Source organism: Falco naumanni, chromosome 1 (genome assembly GCF_017639655.2).
Source record: "Falco naumanni isolate bFalNau1 chromosome 1, bFalNau1.pat, whole genome shotgun sequence".
Classification (NCBI taxonomy): domain Eukaryota; kingdom Metazoa; phylum Chordata; class Aves; order Falconiformes; family Falconidae; genus Falco; species Falco naumanni.
This window is the reverse complement of record NC_054054.1, coordinates 115,060,217-115,083,061: the sequence shown is the minus strand read 5'-3', so window position 1 is coordinate 115,083,061 and position 22,845 is coordinate 115,060,217. Positions and strand designations below refer to the sequence as shown.

At 37.6% G+C, this 22,845-nt stretch overlaps 1 protein-coding gene across 2 annotated transcripts in view; it reads left to right on the top strand.

Annotated features, from left to right (window-relative positions):
- Positions 1 to 22,845, top strand: part of B3GNTL1 (UDP-GlcNAc:betaGal beta-1,3-N-acetylglucosaminyltransferase like 1) — a 128,140-nt gene that overhangs the window by 46,436 nt on the left and 58,859 nt on the right. Inside the window, exon 1 of one of the 2 annotated variants that reach the window (XM_040580082.1) lies at positions 17,778 to 17,860. The exons of the other annotated variant lie outside the window; for it this stretch is intronic. The gene's annotated coding sequence lies outside the window, so the exon portion shown is untranslated. Of the gene's footprint in view, positions 1 to 17,777; positions 17,861 to 22,845 lie in introns of those variants that run through there. 2 annotated transcript variants of the gene reach the window in all.

Below are 22,845 nucleotides of genomic sequence, written 5' to 3'. Positions count from 1 at the left end.
TATAGCTGGCAAGTATATCAACATACTTGCCAGACTTCTATTTTTCTGAAACCCATCTGTCTGTGTAATTTTGGGTGACTCTGGGACTGTATGGCCAGGTCTCATACTCTATGTTTTCTTCTGTGTGTTCTGAAGGTTTTTTTGTTGTTTTTCACTGCAAACTTTCAGAATTGGTTGTTACGCCTGTGTCAGCATTCAGCAGTTTTCACTTTCTCATTTTCGTCTCTTCCCCTAAATAATTTTGTCTTTTCTTGACGCTTCACTAAAGAGCCACGTGTTCACCATGTACTTACTTAATTGCTTATTCATTTTGCAAGGAGCAAATTGCTTCATAGTTTCTAGTAAAGAAATTGAAGTGTAATCACCCATAAGTGCAAGAAAGTGGCAGATTAGTAATTATCTTCATATTCAGAAGAAAATAATACTCTATTTGTGAGATGCTCTATCTATTGACTCGAAGTTTTAGGGAAAGGAGGCAGATTGGTTATCAGGCTGGCAATTGCATTTGAACAGGTTTTAGTGTTTCTGAGAGAAACCAGACTCTACAAGTCTGCAGATCTCTACTAAGTAGGGCTAAACTGAATGTGCTTGTACACTTTGACACGCGTCATCTAGAGCACTGCCAGGCCAGAAATGTAATACTGAACCTAAGCTAGCAAGAACCAGTCTTACTGTCAGAACATTTACATCTGGGAAACTGCAGGGAAATTCTCAGCTTTATTGTAATAGAAGCCAGAAAGTGAGATAAAGAGGTCATTGCAACGGACCCGAATGTAAGGGTGTGCTTCAGCAAGACACTAAAATGACCACATTTAGCTTTATGTTTCTTATTGTTCTTTTCCTTCTGTGTATTTCCTGAGTATTTAAGCTAAAGGAGAAGGGATTTCTTTTTTTCTAGTTTTGTCCCATATGTAGCTATCAGTCTGCCTATGCTATGTGCAGGAGACAGTCAAGAAAGCCTTATCATGTTATGTTCCGGTCCTGGAAAACTGTCACAATTACATCAGCAAGTACTTACTCCCCTTGTCATTTGTTCTTTAATGGTTTCTGTTTCCACTCTGCTGCTTTTACTGATCATGAAGAGTAGCATCACTAATGAGTACTGCAGATAAGCCAGTGGCAATGCATCTGTACATCTCTGATTTTCTTTACTTCTCTTCCTTTTTAGCCAGGTATGATGACAGTCTAAAATTGTAGTGCAGCCGTGTCCCCAGAGTTTTAGCCATATCTTTCATACTGGCACTTTTCTATTAAAAAAACCCTAAATATATAGACAAATCTGTGATTGTGAAACGAATAAATTAAAAACTGTTAAATTCAAATGCTTGACCATCTCAGAACCCCTGATGTCTTGCTTGAAAGAGCAGGGAAGTTGAGTTTTCAAATAACTGTGTTGCTAAGCTGTCCGCAGATGTGTTTCTTCTTTCAACTGAAACTCAAGACATACTGAACGTGTCCATTGGTGTATCTGGATCCTCACTTCTTCAGGAGTAAGATGTTTGAGCTGAGGCTTGTTGTACTTGCCATTGATCGAGTAATCAGAGGAGATTCTCATGGAGATGGACACTGTGCAGCCCAGACTAGTGGGCTTTCTCCATTTACTCTATCTGAAAATGATGTAGTATCTCAACTGCAAACATTTATTCAGCCACCTGATTTTAGAAGGTAACAGTTAGCAACATATATGGCTTTTCCTACCTACCCTGAATTCCACTTCTGTGGCATCTTTCAGAAGAACGTAAGTCATAACCTATGAGTGAAACAGGCACTCTCTTAATCTCAGTGTCAGATTGCACATTTCAAAAGAAAAAACCAAACCCAACAACCTTTAGAGTCAGTAGGAGATATTTTTGTGTGTGTGTCATAAAATTATTCATAGATCTGCAGAGCAGATGTTGACAATTACGAAGAGAACAGAGGCCAGTCTGTGGTCGGCCAGCGAGCTCAGTTCACGTGGGTAGATCAAGGCTCAAGGCAGCAGCAGTTTCCTGTCCGCACGCTGGGCGTCAGCGGGCGCAGGTTCGGGGGGCCATAGCCCAGTGGCGTTAGACAAAGTCACTTTTGTGAGGCCTTGCTTCTGTCTCTGGGCTGAAAGAATAATGGTGCTAGAAGGCTCAGTGTTCTGGTTTGTAAGATCTGTGTCTATTGATACAAAAATGGGGGTTAAAAGCTTTTTATGGATTTTGTGTTTCTTTGCTAGATGTTTGACGACTCCTTTTAGAAAGCGTAGTACAGCTGAGCCTTTCATTTACTGCAGAAATTGCCAGCGTGTCATTTCACATTTTAATTCTTTTAGCTTGAACCATATTTAAAGCGCGCACACACCCACCCTCCCCAAATTTCAATGTATTTTTATTCAAGGACTTAAATGTAGCTATTTCCTGCAAATTAAAAATGACTAATTGCTATTCTTTTGCCTTCAGAGCAGTTTTTTGTTTGTTGGTTTTTTTTGGTTTTTTTTTTTATTTTCATGGTTGCAGGTAATGTGGAGCATCTCCTCTGCTTGACATGTTAGTGTAGACAGACATTTCCCAGTAGTTGAAAGAATATTAACTATAGCTCATTTTGTCTCAAACAGAATGGAGTTGTTGAAGATGCTGCTGATGCCATGTCCAATGAATTCCTGTTTTCTCCTTTGTTGGTAGAGCTGTATAACACCCCATGTATTAGTGATGGAAATTTAATAACATTTTCTTCTGCAAATAAATGATTTTGATCTTCAAGTTTAACAGGTTTAGGTAGCGATGCAGAAAGTATCCCTTGCCCTTTTGGAGGTAATGGGAAGACGAGAATAAACAAAAATATTTTTTAGTGGAAGGAGAAGAAACTTTGTGTGCCTGGTTGCTCTTCAGGATCAGAAAGATGGTTTCTAGAATTGGGAATGGAAAAAAACCCTTCTGGTGTTCTGCTATATTTTGAATTCACTCTTTCGTGGCTTTTATAATACAGCTGTGGCCATGAAATGTGAGCGCATTAATGTCAAGTTCTAACAATTGGGTCTGTCACCTTGCTGTTTTTGTACAATAGAGGATGCTACTGAACACAAATAGAGCATTGGTAAAATGACAGGAGCAAAGTATAAAATTTTACTTAAATGGCTGAGACAGTATCTGTAGTAAATACATGTTTTGTTATTCAGAAACAAGAAATTATTTTCTGTCTGACTGAGAACAGCACACATTGCACTGTTCAGTGCGTAAAGGGTCCCTGTGATAAGAATCTACCATGTTCTCTTTGTGACTCAAATCTTAGGTTGCTTGGGCTTTTTTTCATCAAGTAGGTAATATGAATAATTTTAGAATAAAGAGGAAGGAAGAAATTACATGCCTCAGTAGCAAGCATGTTTTCTCTAAAACTTGAGTTTCGAGTTCTGTATTAAGGATAGGTGAAGTCCAAAGTCTTCTTCTATAGTAGGATACCAGGTGCAAGCAGCCAGACATAGAACACAATTCAGCTTAGAGAAAATGATAACATATCTTGGGTCTTAATGGCAAACTACTGTTGCTGTGGCAGGGCTTGTGCTGATTTGTTAGAAATAATACCTAAGCAATGCTAATACATAGAGATTTTTAGTAGGAGAGAGGCCAGTGCATCTGCTGGGTATGTGGAGGTGCTGCAGGTGGATACGTACCAGCGAAGGAGCACATCACCCATCGGTACACTGCCTAGGGGAGTACCATCCTTAGCCCTGTAGAGGCAGGACAATTACGTATTAGTAATGACAGTTTTCTGTAACTTTCCTGCATAAATATTAAGATATCTGTGCCAGATCACATATTTAGAATGTGTCATGCCAAGGTATTTACCTACAAATTAACTGAAAAATGTCCATTGTTTCATATTGATAACATATCCGTAGCCAAACGTTAGGCCGAATTGTGTAATGCAATACCTCATTCTAAGAAGGGTAAATATCTAGTGAATATAGAAATTAAGCCAGTATTTGCTTTCAAACATATTGAAAATAGTAGCTGTTAGTTTCTTTATTGTAGCATGAATTATGAGATTACAATATCATCTACTTTCTCTAGATTAATTTCTAAACTATGCCATATAGACTATTATATTGATGGGCAATAGTAATGTAGCAGGGTGGGGATGTTAAACAAGGGAAGTTGGAGGGGATTTGGTTTTGTTTTTCTGCTGAGACCAGGAAGCAAACCATCGGAGAGCTTAAAAGTAGGGACCAAGTTTTTTTTAATCCAGGCTACTGATTTTTTGTTTTAATCGCTAGAAATTTTTCAACTTGCATTTAACACATATATTTGAGTGTCCCCATTTAGATGGGGTCAGCTTTCTATGAATTATATGACTGTGATTTGGAATCTCAGAATAGTAAACTAAATGCCTTTGGGTTCTTCCCCCCCCACCCCCACCATCTCAGAAGATGTTACAATTAGTAAATTGACAGAGTTGGTATATATATTTTGCAATATAGGTGGTATATTTACAAGTATGAAAAATCCTGAATGAAGGCAAATTCTTAGTAGTTACTTACCTTCATTTGTGCCAGCCCAGGAGCTTTAAAATAAAATTTCTGAAAATAAATGTATTTGGATACAATGATGAGAACTTCAACAAAAGGGCTGTTAAGGTGCTACAGTTGATAGTTATTGATGTACATGATTAGGTTTAAAACTTGTAGGAAGAGAAAGGGAATTCAGTTTTGGGGGCAGGGGGTGGTTCTGGGTTTTTTTTGGAGGGGCTAATAGTGCTTAGTTGAGACGGGTGGCATCGCTTGTGGTTTTAATATTGACTTGATATATATTATTTGGTCGAGTTGGGAGCTTTCCAAAGTTGCAAGTAAAATTAACAAGCTAAATAACAGTTTATTTTGTGGGAAGCCAGACTGATGTTCTGTCTTTGTAACACTGGGGCTTTTCAGTGTTGTTTGTAGGACTTTTGATGAATAGCCTGAAGTGCAATCCTTTCTCAGTTTTGACCTTTTACCAGGGAGCTCTAAAAACAGAAATAATAAATTTTACAAGGAAATAAACTTCTTTCTAAAACCATTACATATTTCTGCTACTGCTTTACATATTCTGAAGGTTGTTTGAATTTCCATTCAATGCTTGATGTTTGGTTAATTTTTTCCTGGTAACTTTGGTGTTTGTAGAAATGTTACCTGTCACCAACACCAGCAAACCAAAAATGTTTTAGTAATATTTTTACTGTCTGTTTATAATGATAATAAAAATAAAAACTTTTGGCTTTTATAACTCTGTCAAACCTCTTTCTAAAGCAAAAAAGATGTTGTTTGTACATTGTGTATGTGAAAACTCAACATCTGCTTCACTGATTGTGTGTACTTAGGTGTGAGCAATTGGCGAAGAAAAGTAGCTTGTCTACCTTTTGCAAGAACAGACCCTTATTCAGGAACGGTTTCCATAATTACTTCTAAAATGTATTTTCATGAAGCCTGTCTGAATTTGAGATACTTTACCAAGGAATTATGCCACTGGCCCTCCAATAAACTATAATAATTATCATCTGAGAAAATCAGAGTTTATTAATATTCTGATATAAGACTGTGCTATAAGTAGGTAGTTCCTTGAGAGAGAGAGAGAGCAATGTAATTGTATCAGAATCTGAGTTTTGAGAAACTTGTACAGACAAGTCTGAAAACATAATCGAAGAATATTTAGTCATTATTTGAGCTTCCTGTAGCTCTGAAAGGTGTGAACTACTTCATTAATCTTAGTGCAGAGCTTGGCAGTGCGAGGGAGGATGGGGGAATCATTCTAACAATACTTGAAAAAGTTCTTCCACTTCTGCTAAAAGCAAGGATGTTGTGGCCTTAGCCATAATCATGAATAGTCTGTGGCGTTGTCCTAGTGTCCTATGTTGGGCAAATGTGTGTTTCTGCTGGCATTAAATAGTGTTATTTACTGTTCTTTCAGGGCTTCTAATTGTCAGGAATTTATAAATAATGAGAGCTTTGGATTATATTTGTGTCCAGGTGTAGCCTCTGTATGCAAATCATGTGCCATCTTGTAGTGTTTTTACATGCACGTCAACTGTTTTAAGTTTGTGTATCTTTTGACCAGAACTTTACATTTGTTGCTGTTCATTAATTTTAAAATACTGCATTTAGAAAAAGTGTTTGTTCCTAATGGTTTTGGGCACTGTTACACAGCTAGCATGTATTAATTTCAAATACACTTTTGATAGATGTGCTTCTATTATTGTGAAAACTTGATACATACATATATATTTTTTTTAAGTTTTAGAAGAGAGAAATAGGTAAATGTCACTCTTACATCTTGTTTTTTAATTTATCTTGAACTGCTACTTGCGCTTTGCTGTTACTCTTTCCTGCTTTATCAGGTTTGAAGCTTCTGAATCTGATATATTAAGTGGATATGTGCAGATATTATTTTTTTAAAAGGAAATTTGTATGTCCGCAGTTGCTAGAAAATGAGAGAGTATGTGCCTGTGAAAGATGACAGACTGCCAAATAAGCCTACCAAACTGAGGTCTGGAAAAAATAGGAATTTCCAAGCAAGCTATAGTTTTATCAAAGAGAAAGCAAGCAGGCCAATTTGAGTACTTTGCACAGCTGTTTCAACTGAGCTATTTCATCCATGTGATAGTATATAATAATTTGATGCCAAAAGTAATACATACACTTTTTTTTTATTATTTGGCATCAGTGGCAAACATAAAATTGGTTTCATATGGTCAAAAGCTTCTGCGTTCAAAACAAAATAACCCAAAAGTTTGTCTCATCTTGCATTTGCAAAATACTGCAGCTAAGTCACAACTACGTTTTCTGAATCATGCAGTAAACATGGGTCTTCTGTGATCATAAATCAGAAGAACTGACACTTTTCTGCCTTTCTAACTGCAAGAAGTTTGGGTGGTTTTTTTGCTAACAATGTACTTAATAAAAATATTACTTTGAATCAAAGGGTGATGCTTTTAGAGTCATTCAAATTAAATGGCAGTACTAAGTGAAAATGTATTTTCTTAGGCATAAGTAACAGATACTGCTTTTCTATTACCGTACCTGTAGGTCAGTAGATCTTGATTTTCACCATCAGAAATGCATAAGGAACATTCAGTAACATGGGGATGCTCATACTCCAGTGAACTGGATGCGAGTGCTCCAGCTCATGTGTTTGGAGATATCTAATGACAAAGAGAATGCATTCACTAGGTAGAAGTGCAACAGATGCCAAACAGCTGTAAATGATCTGTATTCTGTTATGGAAGAAGTGAGAACCTTTAAGCTTCAATTGAAGAGATTTTGTTTGTTTGTTTTAGAACAAAATTGACTTTTAACACTTTCTCTCCACTCCTAATGGCATTTATTTAGCTAGTTGTTCTTAGATTAAGCAAGACTTCTTTTGGCTACTACTCTCTTTTAAAGCCCTTCAGATTATATCTCATTAGAAGTCAGTAAAAACAGCGTCAACTTTAAAGTAGGATCCTGTTTTGTCCTTGTTAATGTCACTTGACATTAAGTGCCCATAAGTAGCTGACCTTTACACCTACCAATATAAACAACGTCAGTAATATGCGTCGCTTTTGCATGTATAGTGCCATTGAACTTTTAGTCCACTGATACCCAGAGATATCCTCCTATTGTTCAGTCCAGGCCTCTGCTGCTGCCTCTTTTTCTTTAACATTTGCAGTCCGTTTTCTCTGTTGTTTTTTCTCCTCTGGCAGATGATTTCTTTGCATCCCCTGGGTTCATCCACTTTTCCTCTGGATCAGCCACCTTCCCTGCCAGAATTCTCTGCTCCATCAATAAAGGCTTGGTTTGGAGTACAGTTAGACAACAAAATGCCTCTTTTTCCTTAGTCTTTGATTGTTTTCAGTCAGAATAGTTCTAAACCTAAATACTACCTTTCTCATCAAACATGAATGGCTTTCCCTCTCTCACCCTGACAGCTTTTTTATGCAGTTGCAAGGTCCAGCAATCTTTTTGCTGAACTCAGCGTGTTGTTTCAAATCTAACACACAAGTGCTCTCCGCAGACACCAGGGCATTCTTAGCTGCTTGCTGTGAAACCCTCGGAGCATATCACAATTTAATAGAATGGTTTGCTCTGCCCACCAGACACCAAGACTGCTAGGTGCCAGGAATGGGATAAGAAATGCTATGCATGTGGGTTGGTTTGTGGTGTTTTGTTCCCCCCCCCCCGCCCCCCACCCCGAGTCAGTAGAAAGGAAAGGATTGGGAAGCTTATTGAGGACTATAGTTTTGGAAGTTGTCTTGAGAGATATGGGAGGAAAGAATCTGAAAGGAGAGAAGGGAGTTCAAGAAAGGTAATTTGTATGCAAAAGACTGAGAGGAGAAGGCAAAATAAACAATGCTTGTTTGTCTACCTTGGAAACTGAAATTGCCAAATCTTTTCCAGTTCCTTGGGGGTTTGTTTTTCATGGCTTAGTGTGAATTTGGTGAACCATCAAAAGAGCTATATTAGCACTCAGAAATTGGTTGCAATGGTAAAAAATCGTTGATCAGGAATGCCAATTATTGTTGGAACAAAATAACAAACTGTGACTGTTTCTGGATTATCTTCCTGCTCTTGCTTAACAAGTCTGACACTAAAACTGCTGTTCTGTCCTTTGTGAATTGAAGCATGAAAATGCAGTGAGTGTGTTTGGGCATGAGCTTCTTACATGTTTGGATCAAAGGGACTGGTGTATGAAAGACTCACTGACTTACTGTCACTATGGCAGTTTGTGTATGAAGGCAGCCTGGAATTCTGTATATGTAAGGTTGTTATTAAGTCATTGACATTGAACAAAGGATTTTTTCTCTTTTTTAATCTGAACTGCAGCTTTGTGAGTTTTTATGCCATTTTTTTAGGAATGCAAACATATTAGGAGAAGGTGTTTTGCCTACTTTTTAGGCTTTCTTCCTTTAAGTTACAAATTAGTGTTGTCTTTGTCCTTATTGTAGAATCAGCCTTTGACTAACATCATGGAAAAACTGGGGGGTTTTGTTTGTGCTTTAAAGCATGCATTTTAGTAGCCAGTATATTTACACAAGACACATCATCTTATTGTGCAGCTTAGAAGCCAGTAGGTTTAGGGTTTGTTTGATGTTTTCTTTGCTGACAAGGTAGTTCTAGCAATATGATTGTATTTTGTATATTAGACATCTTAGGAAGTGCTATCTTACTGCTTGCTAATTTATTCTTTATTTAAATAGGCAGTAGCATGTTTAAGGTAAGCATTTAATGAGAGACATCCTTGCTTTTTTTTCATCGTTTAGGTCCAGTACAGGATTGGGCATAAAGCAGTTCTTTTTGTACATCAAAATCAAAGAAAATGCATAGTGCTACACACATGTAGCAATTGTAAACAGTTGTTTGAGAGAATTTCAGAGAAGACATTCCACAAATTAAGGTGGTCATGATATGACAGCAACTGAAAGTGCTTATTTCCCTGGCATGATGTAACAAAATACTCAGAGCATCACTTTCTGATTTATTTAATGGGATGAGGTATTAAAAACCTACCAGAATAACTAGTACTGTGTAAGTAAATGGAGGGGAAAAAAGGAGTTTTTTAAGTTGTGCTGCAAACAAGCATGTACTTCATAAGTAGGCAACCAACACATTCAACATACAGCAGAGAACAAAAAAAAATAAAAAACCTAATTTTGCTAGAAAAGCCAAGTAGTCCCATCAGTTACTGCTGTGACAGAGTTCCAGTCTACTCTTCATTTCTACCTGCTATGAAAATGTACCATATTATGTTTTGGAGAGAAAATCCTGTTCCGCTTTACTCAGTTGGATGCCACACTTGAGAGGTTTTAGAAGGTTTTTCATCAAGAAACATACTGAAGCCAATCCTTTTTTCTCACAGGTTTGAGTTCTAGTTTAATTTAAGTCAGTGTATTTGCACAGACTCTGGGGCACCCTGATGTTACTTCTAGCCTTCTTTCAGACATCATCACGTGCCGTGAGAGGTTACAATTACACTTGTTGAAGAAAAAAACAGATTAAAAAAAGAAAAATACTACTATGATTCATATAGAGCCAAGATACGTTCTGTTGATTGCTTGTGGCCTTTAGAGAACCATACATGGTTCAGGGTATTTCTGGGTCAGTGATTTTTCTGTTTTAATGGTAGAGGTACATAGACATATGCTCCAGTGCTTCTATATTGTGTTTCCTTATAGGCCTTTGGGAAAGAAGCTGAAGGATGTTTGGATAGAAGGCTGGAACTTTTACGTGGAGTTGACATAGTTAGGGCACTATAATAATGACTGTTGATAGACAACTCCCAGAAAAGGAAATGAAAATTATCTTTATAAAAGAACACAATGTGTATTTCCAGAAGAATTAAGTGAGGAGGCAGTGTGCAAGAGGATGAGGTAACCACAGACAAATGTGCTTCTCTTCCCTCCCCCCCCTCCCCGGGCTTTTCTGTCATGTCTACTATCTTTAGGCAATAATGGCAAAATGGGATGGTATTTATATTTTTCTGCCTCTTCACGGTGGAAAACTATGGGTGAATTCCAGTTTGTACTGTGCATGTTGGATCTGGTTCTTTGAAGTTTGGTTTAAAATGTGTCATTTCTAGGCATTTTATTGAAGCAGATTTTTTTGGTGAGATCAGTTGTCAGAGTATCCTGAGATGCCTGTAGTGTTCTCATTCTGTTCTTGCCTCCTATGATGTCCTGCAAATTATTTCCTCTGTGTTTAGCTGTTGATTTTGTTTTTTGTTAATTTTCCCATAGAAGACATTACAAGGAAGGAGTGAGGTCATTCATTTTTGAACAAGTTTTTTCCTCTTGAGATGCTTGATTTTTGAAAGCACAGAAATTCTAATTTAAATAAACCTTAATGCAGAAAAGAGACTTAAAAATAAGGGAAAATATGATTGGAAGACCTGAACTTGAATATATAAAAAGCCCATCAAATTTTCAGATGTAATCAAATCAGATTGCGAGACATGATGAGAAATTAGCCACTGTGAAGTAAGGCTGTCAGTGGCTGGGAGATTTTGTTGCAGAAGGAAATATACAAAGATATAAAGAAAAAGCAGAACCGAGAGTATAGATACGGTAAAAGAAAAACTAAATTTCCAAATTTCCAATGAGTTGATAATCCCAACTGACATAAAAATTAGGAGGATGTAGTAAGAGCGTTTTGTACCAAGAGAAAGCTATGCCTCATAAAAAAAAATAAAATTCAGCCGTGCAAATGTGCCTGAAGGAAACCTCATTGTGCTAGGAAAGGTGGCACGGATAATTGATATTGCTTTCAAACAACTTGATATGGCCATGAAATGAAAAAACTTATAAATGGGTTCTTTTTTTTATTTAGAAATGTAGAAATATTGGAAAGGTATAAAATCTTGTGTGAAAAGCTGTATTTCATTTTTATGGTTTACAGCTTCTAAAAATGAGACCCTATCACTATTTGATCATTATGAGTTGAAACGTTGCCAGAATGGTATTATTTTATGCCTGGTACTTAAGAGTATCTGTCATATAATAGTCTTGTGAAATATGGTATCAGAATATTTTGTGTAGCTTGTCACTTCCTGGTCGGTAAAATACTGATGGAAAACAATGCATAGATTTTATGTATATCAAAGCTGTTATGAACCAAGAGTTCTGTAACGTCAATCAGAACTCTGAAGATGCTCATACCAAATAGCTATGTTATTGTACCTACACACTTGGCTCCAAACCCGTCCTTCTGTGGGGAGGTTGTTTTTGTGCCTTTACAGCGCCGAATCATTTTCCTTGAGTTCTGGGTGTCAGTAACCAAATGGGCTTTCCTCTGTTCCCAGAGATCCAAGTTTCTTACTACAGGTATAACTAAAATTTGAGACACCTTTCAACTACTATGAGTAAAGCTTACTTGCACTTTTATCCTTTTAGAAAATAGCCTGGAATACATTTTGGCAGAGAAGGGTTTAAACCTAAAGGAAATTTGTATCCTTACCTATAAGTATTTGACCAAGTTGTTTGTCATCCAGAGCTACAGTGTTTTACACAGACAATAATTTAAAATATAACCTAAATTAACAATTTGTTAAAATGTAACACTTTATTTTTTTCTTCAGTTGAGTGGGAGATGGTGCTTTTGGGAGATGGCATCATACCCTTTAGCCAGACAAGAGAAGAATAGCGCTTACAATTTAATAGTTATATGAATATTCACCATGCATCTTTATATTCTTGTTCTTTGGCTTTCTCATGTCAGATCCCTGCATTTCAGCATCAAAGAAGTGTTAGCGTGTATCAGCTACATTCCATTGTATAGTTGATTTATGTTTCACATCATGGCCAAAGTAAAGAATGAACTGAAACCAGGATCCAGTGCCATCTAGACTTTGGATGTGGTTCTCTGATTGGAGATCCATGTTACCAAAACAGAAATATTACAATAAATCAAAAACCACACTCTATAATTCACTAGCTATTGTGTGATTTTACAGAAGCTGGCTGGACACTTACAGTGTGAAAAGCCAACAAGAATTTTTCCTCGTGAGATCTTTGCAAATGCTTCCTTCAGCTGCTGCTGTAACAATAAAGATAAGACAATAAAAATCAAGAATAAAATGATTGAGCCTAAATCCTTTAATTGCAAGATTTATATAGCCAGGTAAGTCTGTTCAGAAGAGAAGGACCGTGAAAAAATCCTTTTTTCTAAAAAGCGCTGTATAATATGTAAAAAATAATCAGGTTTGGAAATCATGAAATGTAATCTCTCACTGAGAAATGTATGTGATAAATCTTCAGAAAATAGTACGCTACTATATATAGCAAGAGTACAGTCTGTGCTTTCGGGTCATTTCCCAAGGTAAATTTACCTCATGAATAAGGCCTTTAGTTGTTAACTGTTGAAAGGAATCTAAAATAGAAGACACAGAGGGTTTTCCACGTTGAAAACTACATCAGGGAGTTCATTATTATGCACGCGCATAAGATCGGCTGCTCTATGGTTAATACTTGTGTCAGCATTTTTTGTATAGTCATGTTTATTCTTAATTCTGTCAGCTGCATAAACTTAAAACAAAGCTAAAGCTGTAGTGTATTTTAACACCAAAGGGAAGTGGTTCTTTTTAGTTGGTTTGTTGTTTTTTTTTTTCCTGGTAAAGTGAACGGTCGGCTTTATTCTACTAGCATCTCAGAAAAGAAAAAAACCAAACCAGTATATGAACATGGTTATCAGTAGTAAATGTTGGCCATGGTATGAATTATGAAACAGATTAAGAATTTATTTTTGATATTGACATCAAACCAGTGACTGTACAGTATTCAGTGAATCATGAGGTATGTGCAAGAATTTTGTTTAAAGATCATCTATTCTTTACTGTCCGACAGAAAATAAATACTAGCAGCTGAAAAATGGTTAAGTGACTCATTTGGTGGAAGTGAAGCTACTGACCTTATGGCTTTCTTAACTTTGGACAGAAGTGACCGAATTTAACTTTCTATTTCTTCCATTATAAAGTATCTGTTATTTCACTACTCTAGGCACCAAGAAAAGAAGAACAGTGCATGTGGTATTTGACTAAAGAACTTGTTTGTGTAATTGGGAAAAACAGAAAATGGTTTCAGCTCATTGTCAAAACCCTTATGTCTGGCATAAACTTCTAAAAAAAATGCATTGTTTTAATTTAAAATCCATTATTATTCTCATCTCACAGCCTTGAATTGTTGATTTTTGTCCTTCTTCCATTCAGCTGCTACTTTTTCAAGTACATTTTCTTGATAATTACTTGAGTGACAGCCATTTGAGATATTTGGACTGTTCTCTACCCACTAAGTTTGGGTTCTGTATGGATTCATAGATCTGTGCACTTAGCTTAAAGGGAATGTATTCACTCTTGGAAGGGGAACATATGCTTGGAATTGTAATACAAAAGTGCGTGACTTGAACTGTCACAGGACTGATCTCTAAAAACAGTGAGAACCTGATTAAAAAAGGATGCGTATTTTTGTGTAATAATCAACCATTTCTTAAGTTCTTGAGATGCTTTTTTTTTGTGGCTGTTTCAAGGACTTGACCATCATTAAAGATCAGTATCACCAAGTCTGGCACATTGGTTTCCAGGAACATCATGACAAACAAAAGCCTGTTGTGATATGATGCCATGATTTAATGTTCTGGGGGGAATGCAACGGGCACATACCCACCTGTGAAGGCGATATAAAAGTTTATATGTGACACTCTTTACTTGGGCTGAAATGTTTGGATTATTTGCCTGAATTTACAATCACTGAACATGAATGGCAGTGTCTCACATAAGGCAATATGATGTAATTATTTACAAAGGTATAAGAATAGGTTGGATGATACTTGAAGCTCTGGAATAGTTAAAGTGTGGACAGTTGCCTCTGTAACGCAATGTTAGGCAAAGGTTTATAGAAGAAACATCACAACTCCATCTTTCAAACTTTGACTTCATTCTTTGATATCTAGAATATCTGACATCTTTCTTATTGTCACCCATGTGTTGCATAAACACATCTGTCTGTTCCATGAACCTTAAGATGCAATGTAATGTACTCTAAAATCAAAACTGCGTTCGAATATGCTTCTGAATAGAGCTGAAACCAGAGCATGAAAATGGTTGGGTTTTTTAATAACTTTTCTTAAGCTGGAAACGAGCTCCTTTAAAGGACTATGTTACTAATTAGTTTATTTTGGCAGATAAGCCAGCAGCCAGACAGAAAGGTCCTTTGGTAGAGAATCCTGGTGTAAGCTCTCACAGCCTATCACTTGCCCTAAGGGACTGGAACACTTCTTTTGCAGCATCTGTAGAGGTGAGCTTTAACTGCTTGGTGACTTTCCTTTAAGTGTGAGTTTGTCTGTTGCCATTGATTATCTCACCCACCTCTGAGTCAGGAAAACCTGCTGTTTGATTTTCCATCTGTTAGTGTTTTCCCTCACCTATTTGGATGCCTTTTCTGAAGGCCTTCTATTTTTCTCCTTTAATCTCGGCATCATATTCTATATTCAAATTTGCATTCTTGATGTTTGAACTGTCTGGAAAATGGCCAAGAGAGAAATCCTACTGTGATTGCGCTTGAATTTTTAATGAGTCTCAGCTTCAGGATTCATCGCTTCCTCAAGCAAGAAAGCAGAGCCAACCTAGCCATGGGACAAGCACTGGCTAACCTATTTCCAACCTTGTTAGCTTCAAAAACATCTGCCATGGATTTGCTCCAGGAAACTCTGGTAAAGGAGTCTTTGCAGCTGAATGTGCATCCCGTTTGGTTGCCAGCCCAGAGACTCTGCTGAGTTTCAGGCTTTCCATGGAAATAAGTGCAAGCCTCTCAGAAAGACCTCCATGTTGAAGGAAAAGTGTCTGAATTAAGAACAGATCAGGTCTTTCATTCTTTAAGGACACCTGTACCACTCTGCTGGTGGTGTCCAAGAGGGGAATATTCCGTTCTTTCATTGCCTTCTCTAGTCTGCACAACAGGCTACATTCCTGCAGTTCTTTGTGACATCTTTCAACAGCATTCGATGGCAGCATTCCCAAATGTCTAGATTCTGCAAAGCAGAGTAGTCCTGTCTCCTTGTTTTCAGGAGAAATGAAGACTGTGATGAGATCTGTAGCAAAATTTGGATTAGAAAGACGACCTCCACTTTGCTCATTTGGTTGATTTTTTATGTGTGATTAAAAGTGAGAGACAATCAGTCTGATCTGGGTTGAAGTATTATCTAATTGCTAGATTAACATGACTATTTACTTAGAGCACCAGTATTCAGCTGTACCTGGAAATCTGAAGTAAAAAATGTATGGTCAGGGAATCCTTTACTGTTTACAGCTGAACTAAATGCAGCTTTGATATATAATATTCTTTTCATGTTAATTAGTAGCACTGTGTGTGTGGAGAAATACTGAGAGCTGTCCTTACTGTAGAAGCCATCTCCTCAGAAGGCATGGCTCATGGACAGCAGGTAACATTTAATGTTATCAGAAAGCTGGTGACTGTTACCCCTCTGCGTGCTGCAGAGAAAATAGCACTGTCTGTCTCTGGGTCCTTTGTATTAGATCCTTTATGATTGTCTTGTAGGTGCTGTTGCATTATGTAAAAAAACTGTGAAAGCAAGAAAGGTAAGTGTGTAGAAGGTTTCTCGTTAATAGTGATATTGGAAATAGTAGACAGAAAACATTACAAAGATCTTTTCTTTTTACACAGTTGTAAAGCAAAGTTGTGCGTCTCATTTCTGTCCTTTGTTAGCCTAAAAAAAGCAGCAATGACTATTTTAGTTTTTAATGAAGCATCATTCAGCAAAACGTTTGTCTTAGAATAGAGTAAATACATATTTCAGATTGGTTTCAGTAAAATCCTGGCTTCTGTATTTAGATGCACTTCACTGTATTTTTAAGCTGTGATTCTTTGACATTTTAGTTTACATAAGTCTTACCCTCTCTCCTTTCTTCACGATCCCACCCATTTCCTTGCTGGTACAGGGGTTTAGCAGACTTCTTAATGAGCCAATTCAGCTCCTTACAAAGAAAAGAAAAAAAGTTTTCCAGTTTGTTTAATAGGTTTCATCAAGGTGTGGAGGAGCACCTGTGCTGGCACAATGGAGGGAGGGGGCAGAAGCAAGGCAGTCGTTAACTTAGCTGGGTATGAGCATTGCAGCCTAAAGGTTCCTTAAAAGCTGCTGAGCTTGTCTAAACTCATTGCCACCCAGAAAACCTGAGTGCCAGCAGGCAGCCCCGAGCCCTCTCTTGAGCCATTTCTGGTGCTTGTCTCCTCCTGACTGAGCCAATTTACCTTGTTAGACAGGTAGGAAATAGAGAGAGAAATACATGTGGGGTTTTTTTAATTTTATTTTCCTTGCTTAGCAAGCTGAATTGGCTTGCTGAGGGTTCAGACAAACAGCAGGGCTGTAGCAAGGGAAGTAGCGGGGCATGTGTGGCCAAAGAGCAGCAGATCCTCTTCGTAACTACAGCGGTGTGCAGTTACGTCAGCTCGGGCTTGCGGAGCTTCACATTCATAGTGCAGCTACATAAGGCAGCAGAGCTGATCTCACGGCTTACTGCCACCAAAGCGTGCAGCCAAGCTCCTCCCTCTCTTTCCCTCTCACTTCTTTTTTTTCTCATTTGGTGGTATCCTTTTTTGCCAGCTTAACGAGCTGAATCAGTTCATCACATAGCCAAAGGAGTCCCAAAACCAGCGCAAGGGAGGGGATGGACACGTGAGGCCAGGACGGGGATGGTGGGCATGGGAACCACGGGGCCACCTCTTCCCCTTTGGCTATGGAACAGTGCAGTTGAACTCACGGTACAGCGCTTTCAGTCAAAAGGGAGAGGGGTAACAATCTGATGGAAGTTATTTTTTTTTATCCAAATTTCACTCCCCTTTGTCTTGGGTAATCAAACTCTGCCTTGCTTCAATACATTGTCTTCCTTTCTGGTGTCACCAGTCCAGTCTCTCTTGCCCTCTAACATGGTTTTCAGAAGCACTTAATTTGCCCTATATGAAATAGAAATTCAAGAAATAGAATAAAACATGTTTGTTCTTACAATTAAACTTGATAATTGTGGTTTATATGAAGTATTGTCTATGCACATTATTTTAAAGCAAAAATGGTTAAGGAAAATGTTTGATTATTAATATGAATTATGGAAAGCTCTGCTTTTCCTTTAGCATTGTGTTACTGATGGCTGGGGGAGCAGTTGGTTGAAGGGTAGTCTCAATGTCTGAATTATTTTCAGATGAAGACTTAAAAGTAGTGTTTATTTTAAAAAAAAGTGTAAACCAAGATAGCATCTTCTTTTTTTTTAAAAAAAAAAGAAAACCTATACGTTTCAGCTTCCTGTTTAACAAGACAGTCTGGCAAAGCTGGAAGAGGGATCTAGCTGGGGAGGAGCACTGCTGGTGATGGTGACTTTTCTAACAGGCTATTTATACGGTAAAGTACCAGACAAAAAATTACTGGCAACTGTATATATGTTTCAGAAGAACATAGGGGAATAGGTCTTGTATACCCAATCTTGTATAGATGGTAACTGATAATGCTTTTAAATGTCTTTTTTTAAAGATCATAGATATTTTGTAGATGAACAAAGCCTATTATATTATAAAAAATCGTAGTTGAGCCTCTGCTCAACTGCTCAAAAAGAAGAGACTTTTCTGCAATGCCAGCTGTTTTTCTCTAGCTTCACTTCCATAATCACATTTCTATAAAGGTGTTCCAGGAAGGTGTGAGCGACCCTTTCACAAAGCAAGGGAAGCAGTACAACATGTACACAGAGTCTTCTTGACCATGGCACATGTCTGCTTGCAGTTTTAGCAACAGGCAGATTTGAGGCTTTCTCAGAACTGAGACATTGCATTAGGTAGCTATTTAATAAAGCGTTTTAACATGCTGTGTGTTGGTATCAGCCCTTTCTCAGATGTAGCTGGGGCAGATTCAGTCGGAAGTACTGAGTTTACAGTGCTCTTGTGCTATGAATGAAACCTACGTGACAGTTGCCTACTGAAAAACTTCACAGGGATTATCCAGACAAATGTTTTTCCTTTTTTTCCTCCTTTACTTTGAGCTGATCCTAGCTTGATGGTAGCTGTAACTTAGAAATTTTCCCATGGGTTTTGTTTCTGGTTCTGTTCATCTTTAACTAGAAAGCATGAAGAAAGCACCTCTAAAATGACAGGTATCTTTAGTTGCTAGCAAAGATTACTGCTGGTGCCAAGAAAGTGTGTATGTTCTCGAAGAACATAAATTGATCATTTCCATGATACTGAATTTTGCGAGATTGTCATGTGTAGTCATTTCATTGGTTTATTCACAGGTCATCCAAATACATTCTCTTAACATTAGTTTTAATCTATTCTGTTTATTGCCTACCAGTTCCTAACCCTCGTGCTTACTTGGCTTAGGAGAATTAAACTGTCCTTTGTTAGAGTATCAGTAGTTACATCTGGAAATTCTATTAATTACTGTGATTTCTCCCTTATAAAAATAAATTACAATTAAACTTTAGTTTTGTTCAATGTGCTATCTGTTAGGCTAATATCCTTTGATTGAAACCAAAAGTGCATACTTTTGAGAAGCTTCTTGGGGAACATGTAGAGCTAATTTGAGTAAGTATTTGGAAAAAATGAAGAGAAGTATTTCATGCAATATAAACTTCGTCTTATCTAACAAAATGGATTTTCAGAAAATGGAAGTTGGGACTCAGACTCTAATGAACTTAAACAATCCTTGCCTTCCTAGTCTATGGAATTTTAATTTGCTTGTTTAGAAAGCATAATGGTGGTTATAGAAACATACATTTAAAAGCACTTTAAAATCACCAGGGCATCTAAGGAATTTCAGACACCTGTAGGCCTTGAATAATACTAATTGATATCTGTGGAGACTTTATGAAATCAGCACAAAAGACAGAATTTTGAGTGGCTTAAACCTTTATTTACAATTCAATACTGACAAGAACTAGCTGAAGCCTCTCTCCTCCTGCCAGTCTGTCCCCTTTAACCTCTGAATTACTGAACTGGATGGAAATGTATCGATCAATTAAATGTTGCTAGAAGCGTCAAAGACTCTAACAAAAGTTAGAGGTGCACATCTAAGTTTCTTAGAGCTTTTCTAACTTACTTAGAGCTCTTCAAAAATCAAAAGCAAATTGTATTTCTACTTGTATCCAGGCTAGTACTGAGCCCAGTGTTAAGCTAAAAGAATAAAAACTGGCTGTAGCAGATGAAATTTTGCACCTGCCAGCACTGGGTATTTTTCAGATCTTGCATGTACATATTTATGTACATATGCGTCATTTGAGTTACACAACAAAGATATGGAATACCAGTGAGTTTATTGGTAGTACTAGGAAAATAAGTATTTATAATGTTCTTATTTGGATAGAATAGAATGAAAGTTAGACAAAACCATAACGGGAACTTATGCAGTATAGGTAGTGACATGATGATATTAAAGCCCTGACAGGAGAGAAGAATTTCAATTGGCAACTTTATTACAGAAGCTTTAAACATTGACATCGTGTGTGTCTTCTCAAACACTGATTATTTGTAAATAGGCTTTGACATATTTGTGACAGTATGCAAAATAGTGCGTTTTCCTCTTGTGTATGTGCTGCATGTTTAGAGCAGAAGACACAAACAAGTATGTGGATATGTGGTTCTTGTTTACTGTCTTTCTAACAGCATTAAATCCTTCTCATCATGTTGTGCAGGCAACAGGATATCAGAATTACTGGGTATGTTTATTCTGCTACAGAAACTTTGAGCTACTCCAGTAAATTTATTTCCTCCTTAATTTTACATATTCCAACTGTTGTTTCTGTGATTGTAGCTGTGTAGAATCTGAAGCCGGGTCTTAAGAATCTGGCAGTTGGACATTCTGATTTCCTTCTTATTTCTCATTCCCGTAAGAAGGAGGATACCTTTTCGTTTGTGGTCTATTAAGCATTGCAGTTGGTACTGTGACATAGCTTGACTGGGCTATTAGTGTGGAAGTTAGAATGAATGGCTGTATTGACTTCCTTTGGGCAGTACAGGAAAGGTTTGTATGGCTTTTAAAATAGTGATTCATGTTGTAAATACCCTTAGAAGCTTTGCTTGACAGTTCATTCCTTAAATCCTTTAATCTAGGGAATTTGTCTTCATATAAGATTTTGAGCAAAACTCTTTCCCTGCTGGATTCATATGGTTATTTTAGTATCATCACAGCTTGCAACGCTTCATTCAGTGATCCTGTATTAAAAACACGAATAACTTCTTGAAAATGCATTACTCTGCTCTATGCATGAAATTTTTAATTTGAGCTAACTTCTTTAGTTTTGTATTGGGTAAGACAGTGGGGCCAAATCAGATTTCCATCCAACAAACTGGCAGAGAAATCGAACAGCATACTCCCTCATTTTTCAGGGTTCCCTCATTTTGGGAATTAAAGAGAAAATTAAGGGTGGATTAAGGCAAGACCCCATGGCTCCAGGTGAAAAACTTGAGGATTCACTATATGTGAATCCCAGGTCAAAGTACTGGCATATCAGAAAATGTGGTAAACTGCCGTAGGTGGTCAAGGGAAGAAAATTACTTTGATGTGTTAGTAGAGCTGGCAGATTTCTGTTGCATGTGATTTAGGCTCTCTCCCAGGCTCGTGACTGGGGGTCATGTCTCTTCCTACTGATTAAACTGAATGTAATAGTGCTAACATTTCTGTGACAAGTTTAAAAGGTTGTCCGGTGAAAATGGATCATGTTTTCACCTGGTAATGGTTTGTATAGCTGCCTAAATGAACCTAAAATATCTGCCTCTTAGAAAGATAACTGAGCGGATGAGTGCACTGTTCAATCTCATGGAATCTCCTCTGTGGTTTTTGTTTGCTTGAACATGCTTTGAATGAAGACAAAGAGTGGACTTATGCAAGGTCCCCATTATTATTTCAAACAGTTTATCCGAATTTTCAGGTGGATGAAGCTGATTATTTGTTGTTGACAGAAGGACCGTGTAGGAAACTTGTCCTAACAAGCAGTAATTGTGTCATTAGGAGAGTTTAATGAAGAAAAGGAATTCTAATTCATTCATTGTATTCAGTTTGTTGACAGTTAATGTCATTTTCATTGAATCAAATCTGTCAGTGACACTTATATTTTCAAGCTATTTGGAAGTGATGGTATTCTGAAGCTCTATTGTTTGCATCTAAAGCCTGTAGAAATTGGAAAATATTCTTCAAAAAAGGTAGAAAACTGGTTATATTTATCCTTGTTCCAACAGTTAGTCGCGGTCTGGTTTTTATGATGTGCTGTGTATTAATATATGAGTACAGGCATATTAATTCCAGATGCATTAATCTGGAATAGTGTAAGGCTGAAAGTGATACTTACTTGCCACGTTTTGTTAGAAGTGGTGTTAAGAGCAAATGCTGGTTTCCTGCCCTAATACTGTGCTTCATGATCATGTGGATTTGCATCCAGACTTACTAGTTGACGTACAAGTGTACGAGAGGGGAAGGGTCCATGTGAACAATTCTCTAGGGTTATTTTGAAAACAAGAAGGATGACAAACACCTGAACCAGTGTATAATTTTCCTGAAGGATAAAGAGGTTTTTCTAGTGTGATACAGAGAAACACATTCAAAAATGCTTCAAAGTATTGGCAGCATCTGCCCATAGTATAGTCTGTACATAACAGGAGAGTTTCTGCTAACGGTGAGGTGGTGTACAGCATCCTGGCTTCTGAGATGGCTTAACTGTTCCTGTTGACGCCTTGTCAGCGGAGATTGCGCTTCCTCCAACGCAGTCAAGTAGATGCCAGTAGACAGTGAATCACGGTACAGCTTTCTCGGCTCAGAAAACAGATTTCTGTAAGTAAGCCTCCTAATGTTTCAGCCTGTTCGTTAGAAATAAAACGCCAGCGTGATGGCTGCTTTCCATCATCCTGAGTGTTCTGCTAACGGAAGTCGGTGCTCTCCACGAGCAGTTTCCACATGCACGTTTTCAGAGATTTGCAAAGGTCCAAGTGTAGAGATCTGAAAAAGTACCTGATCAAAGCAGTATCTGTAAAGATGCTGCTACCAATCGAGTACAAGTGGGTAAGATGTTTCTCTACCTTAAATCCTTCTTAACCACTCAGCTGAATTAGTGGAGTTTTCACAGACTTTGCTGAGTTGAGGATTAGCGCTCTCCTCACTTTTTGGCCTCTCCATGTTTTTCTAAAAATCTTCCACTTTTTTCCTACCTTTGTTTTGGTTGTTTGTTTGAATTTTCTTTTTTGATAGCGGCACTGTAGAAAGCCAGAAGGTTGTAAACCGGACCTTTCTCCCCAGGGACAGGACAGACTGTCTTACTAGATGCTGAGGTTTCAAGCCCAGGGACCCACTGAGCGGGGAAGAAGAGGTGACGCAGGAAGGAGGGGGAAAAGAAAATGAAGGCAAATAAA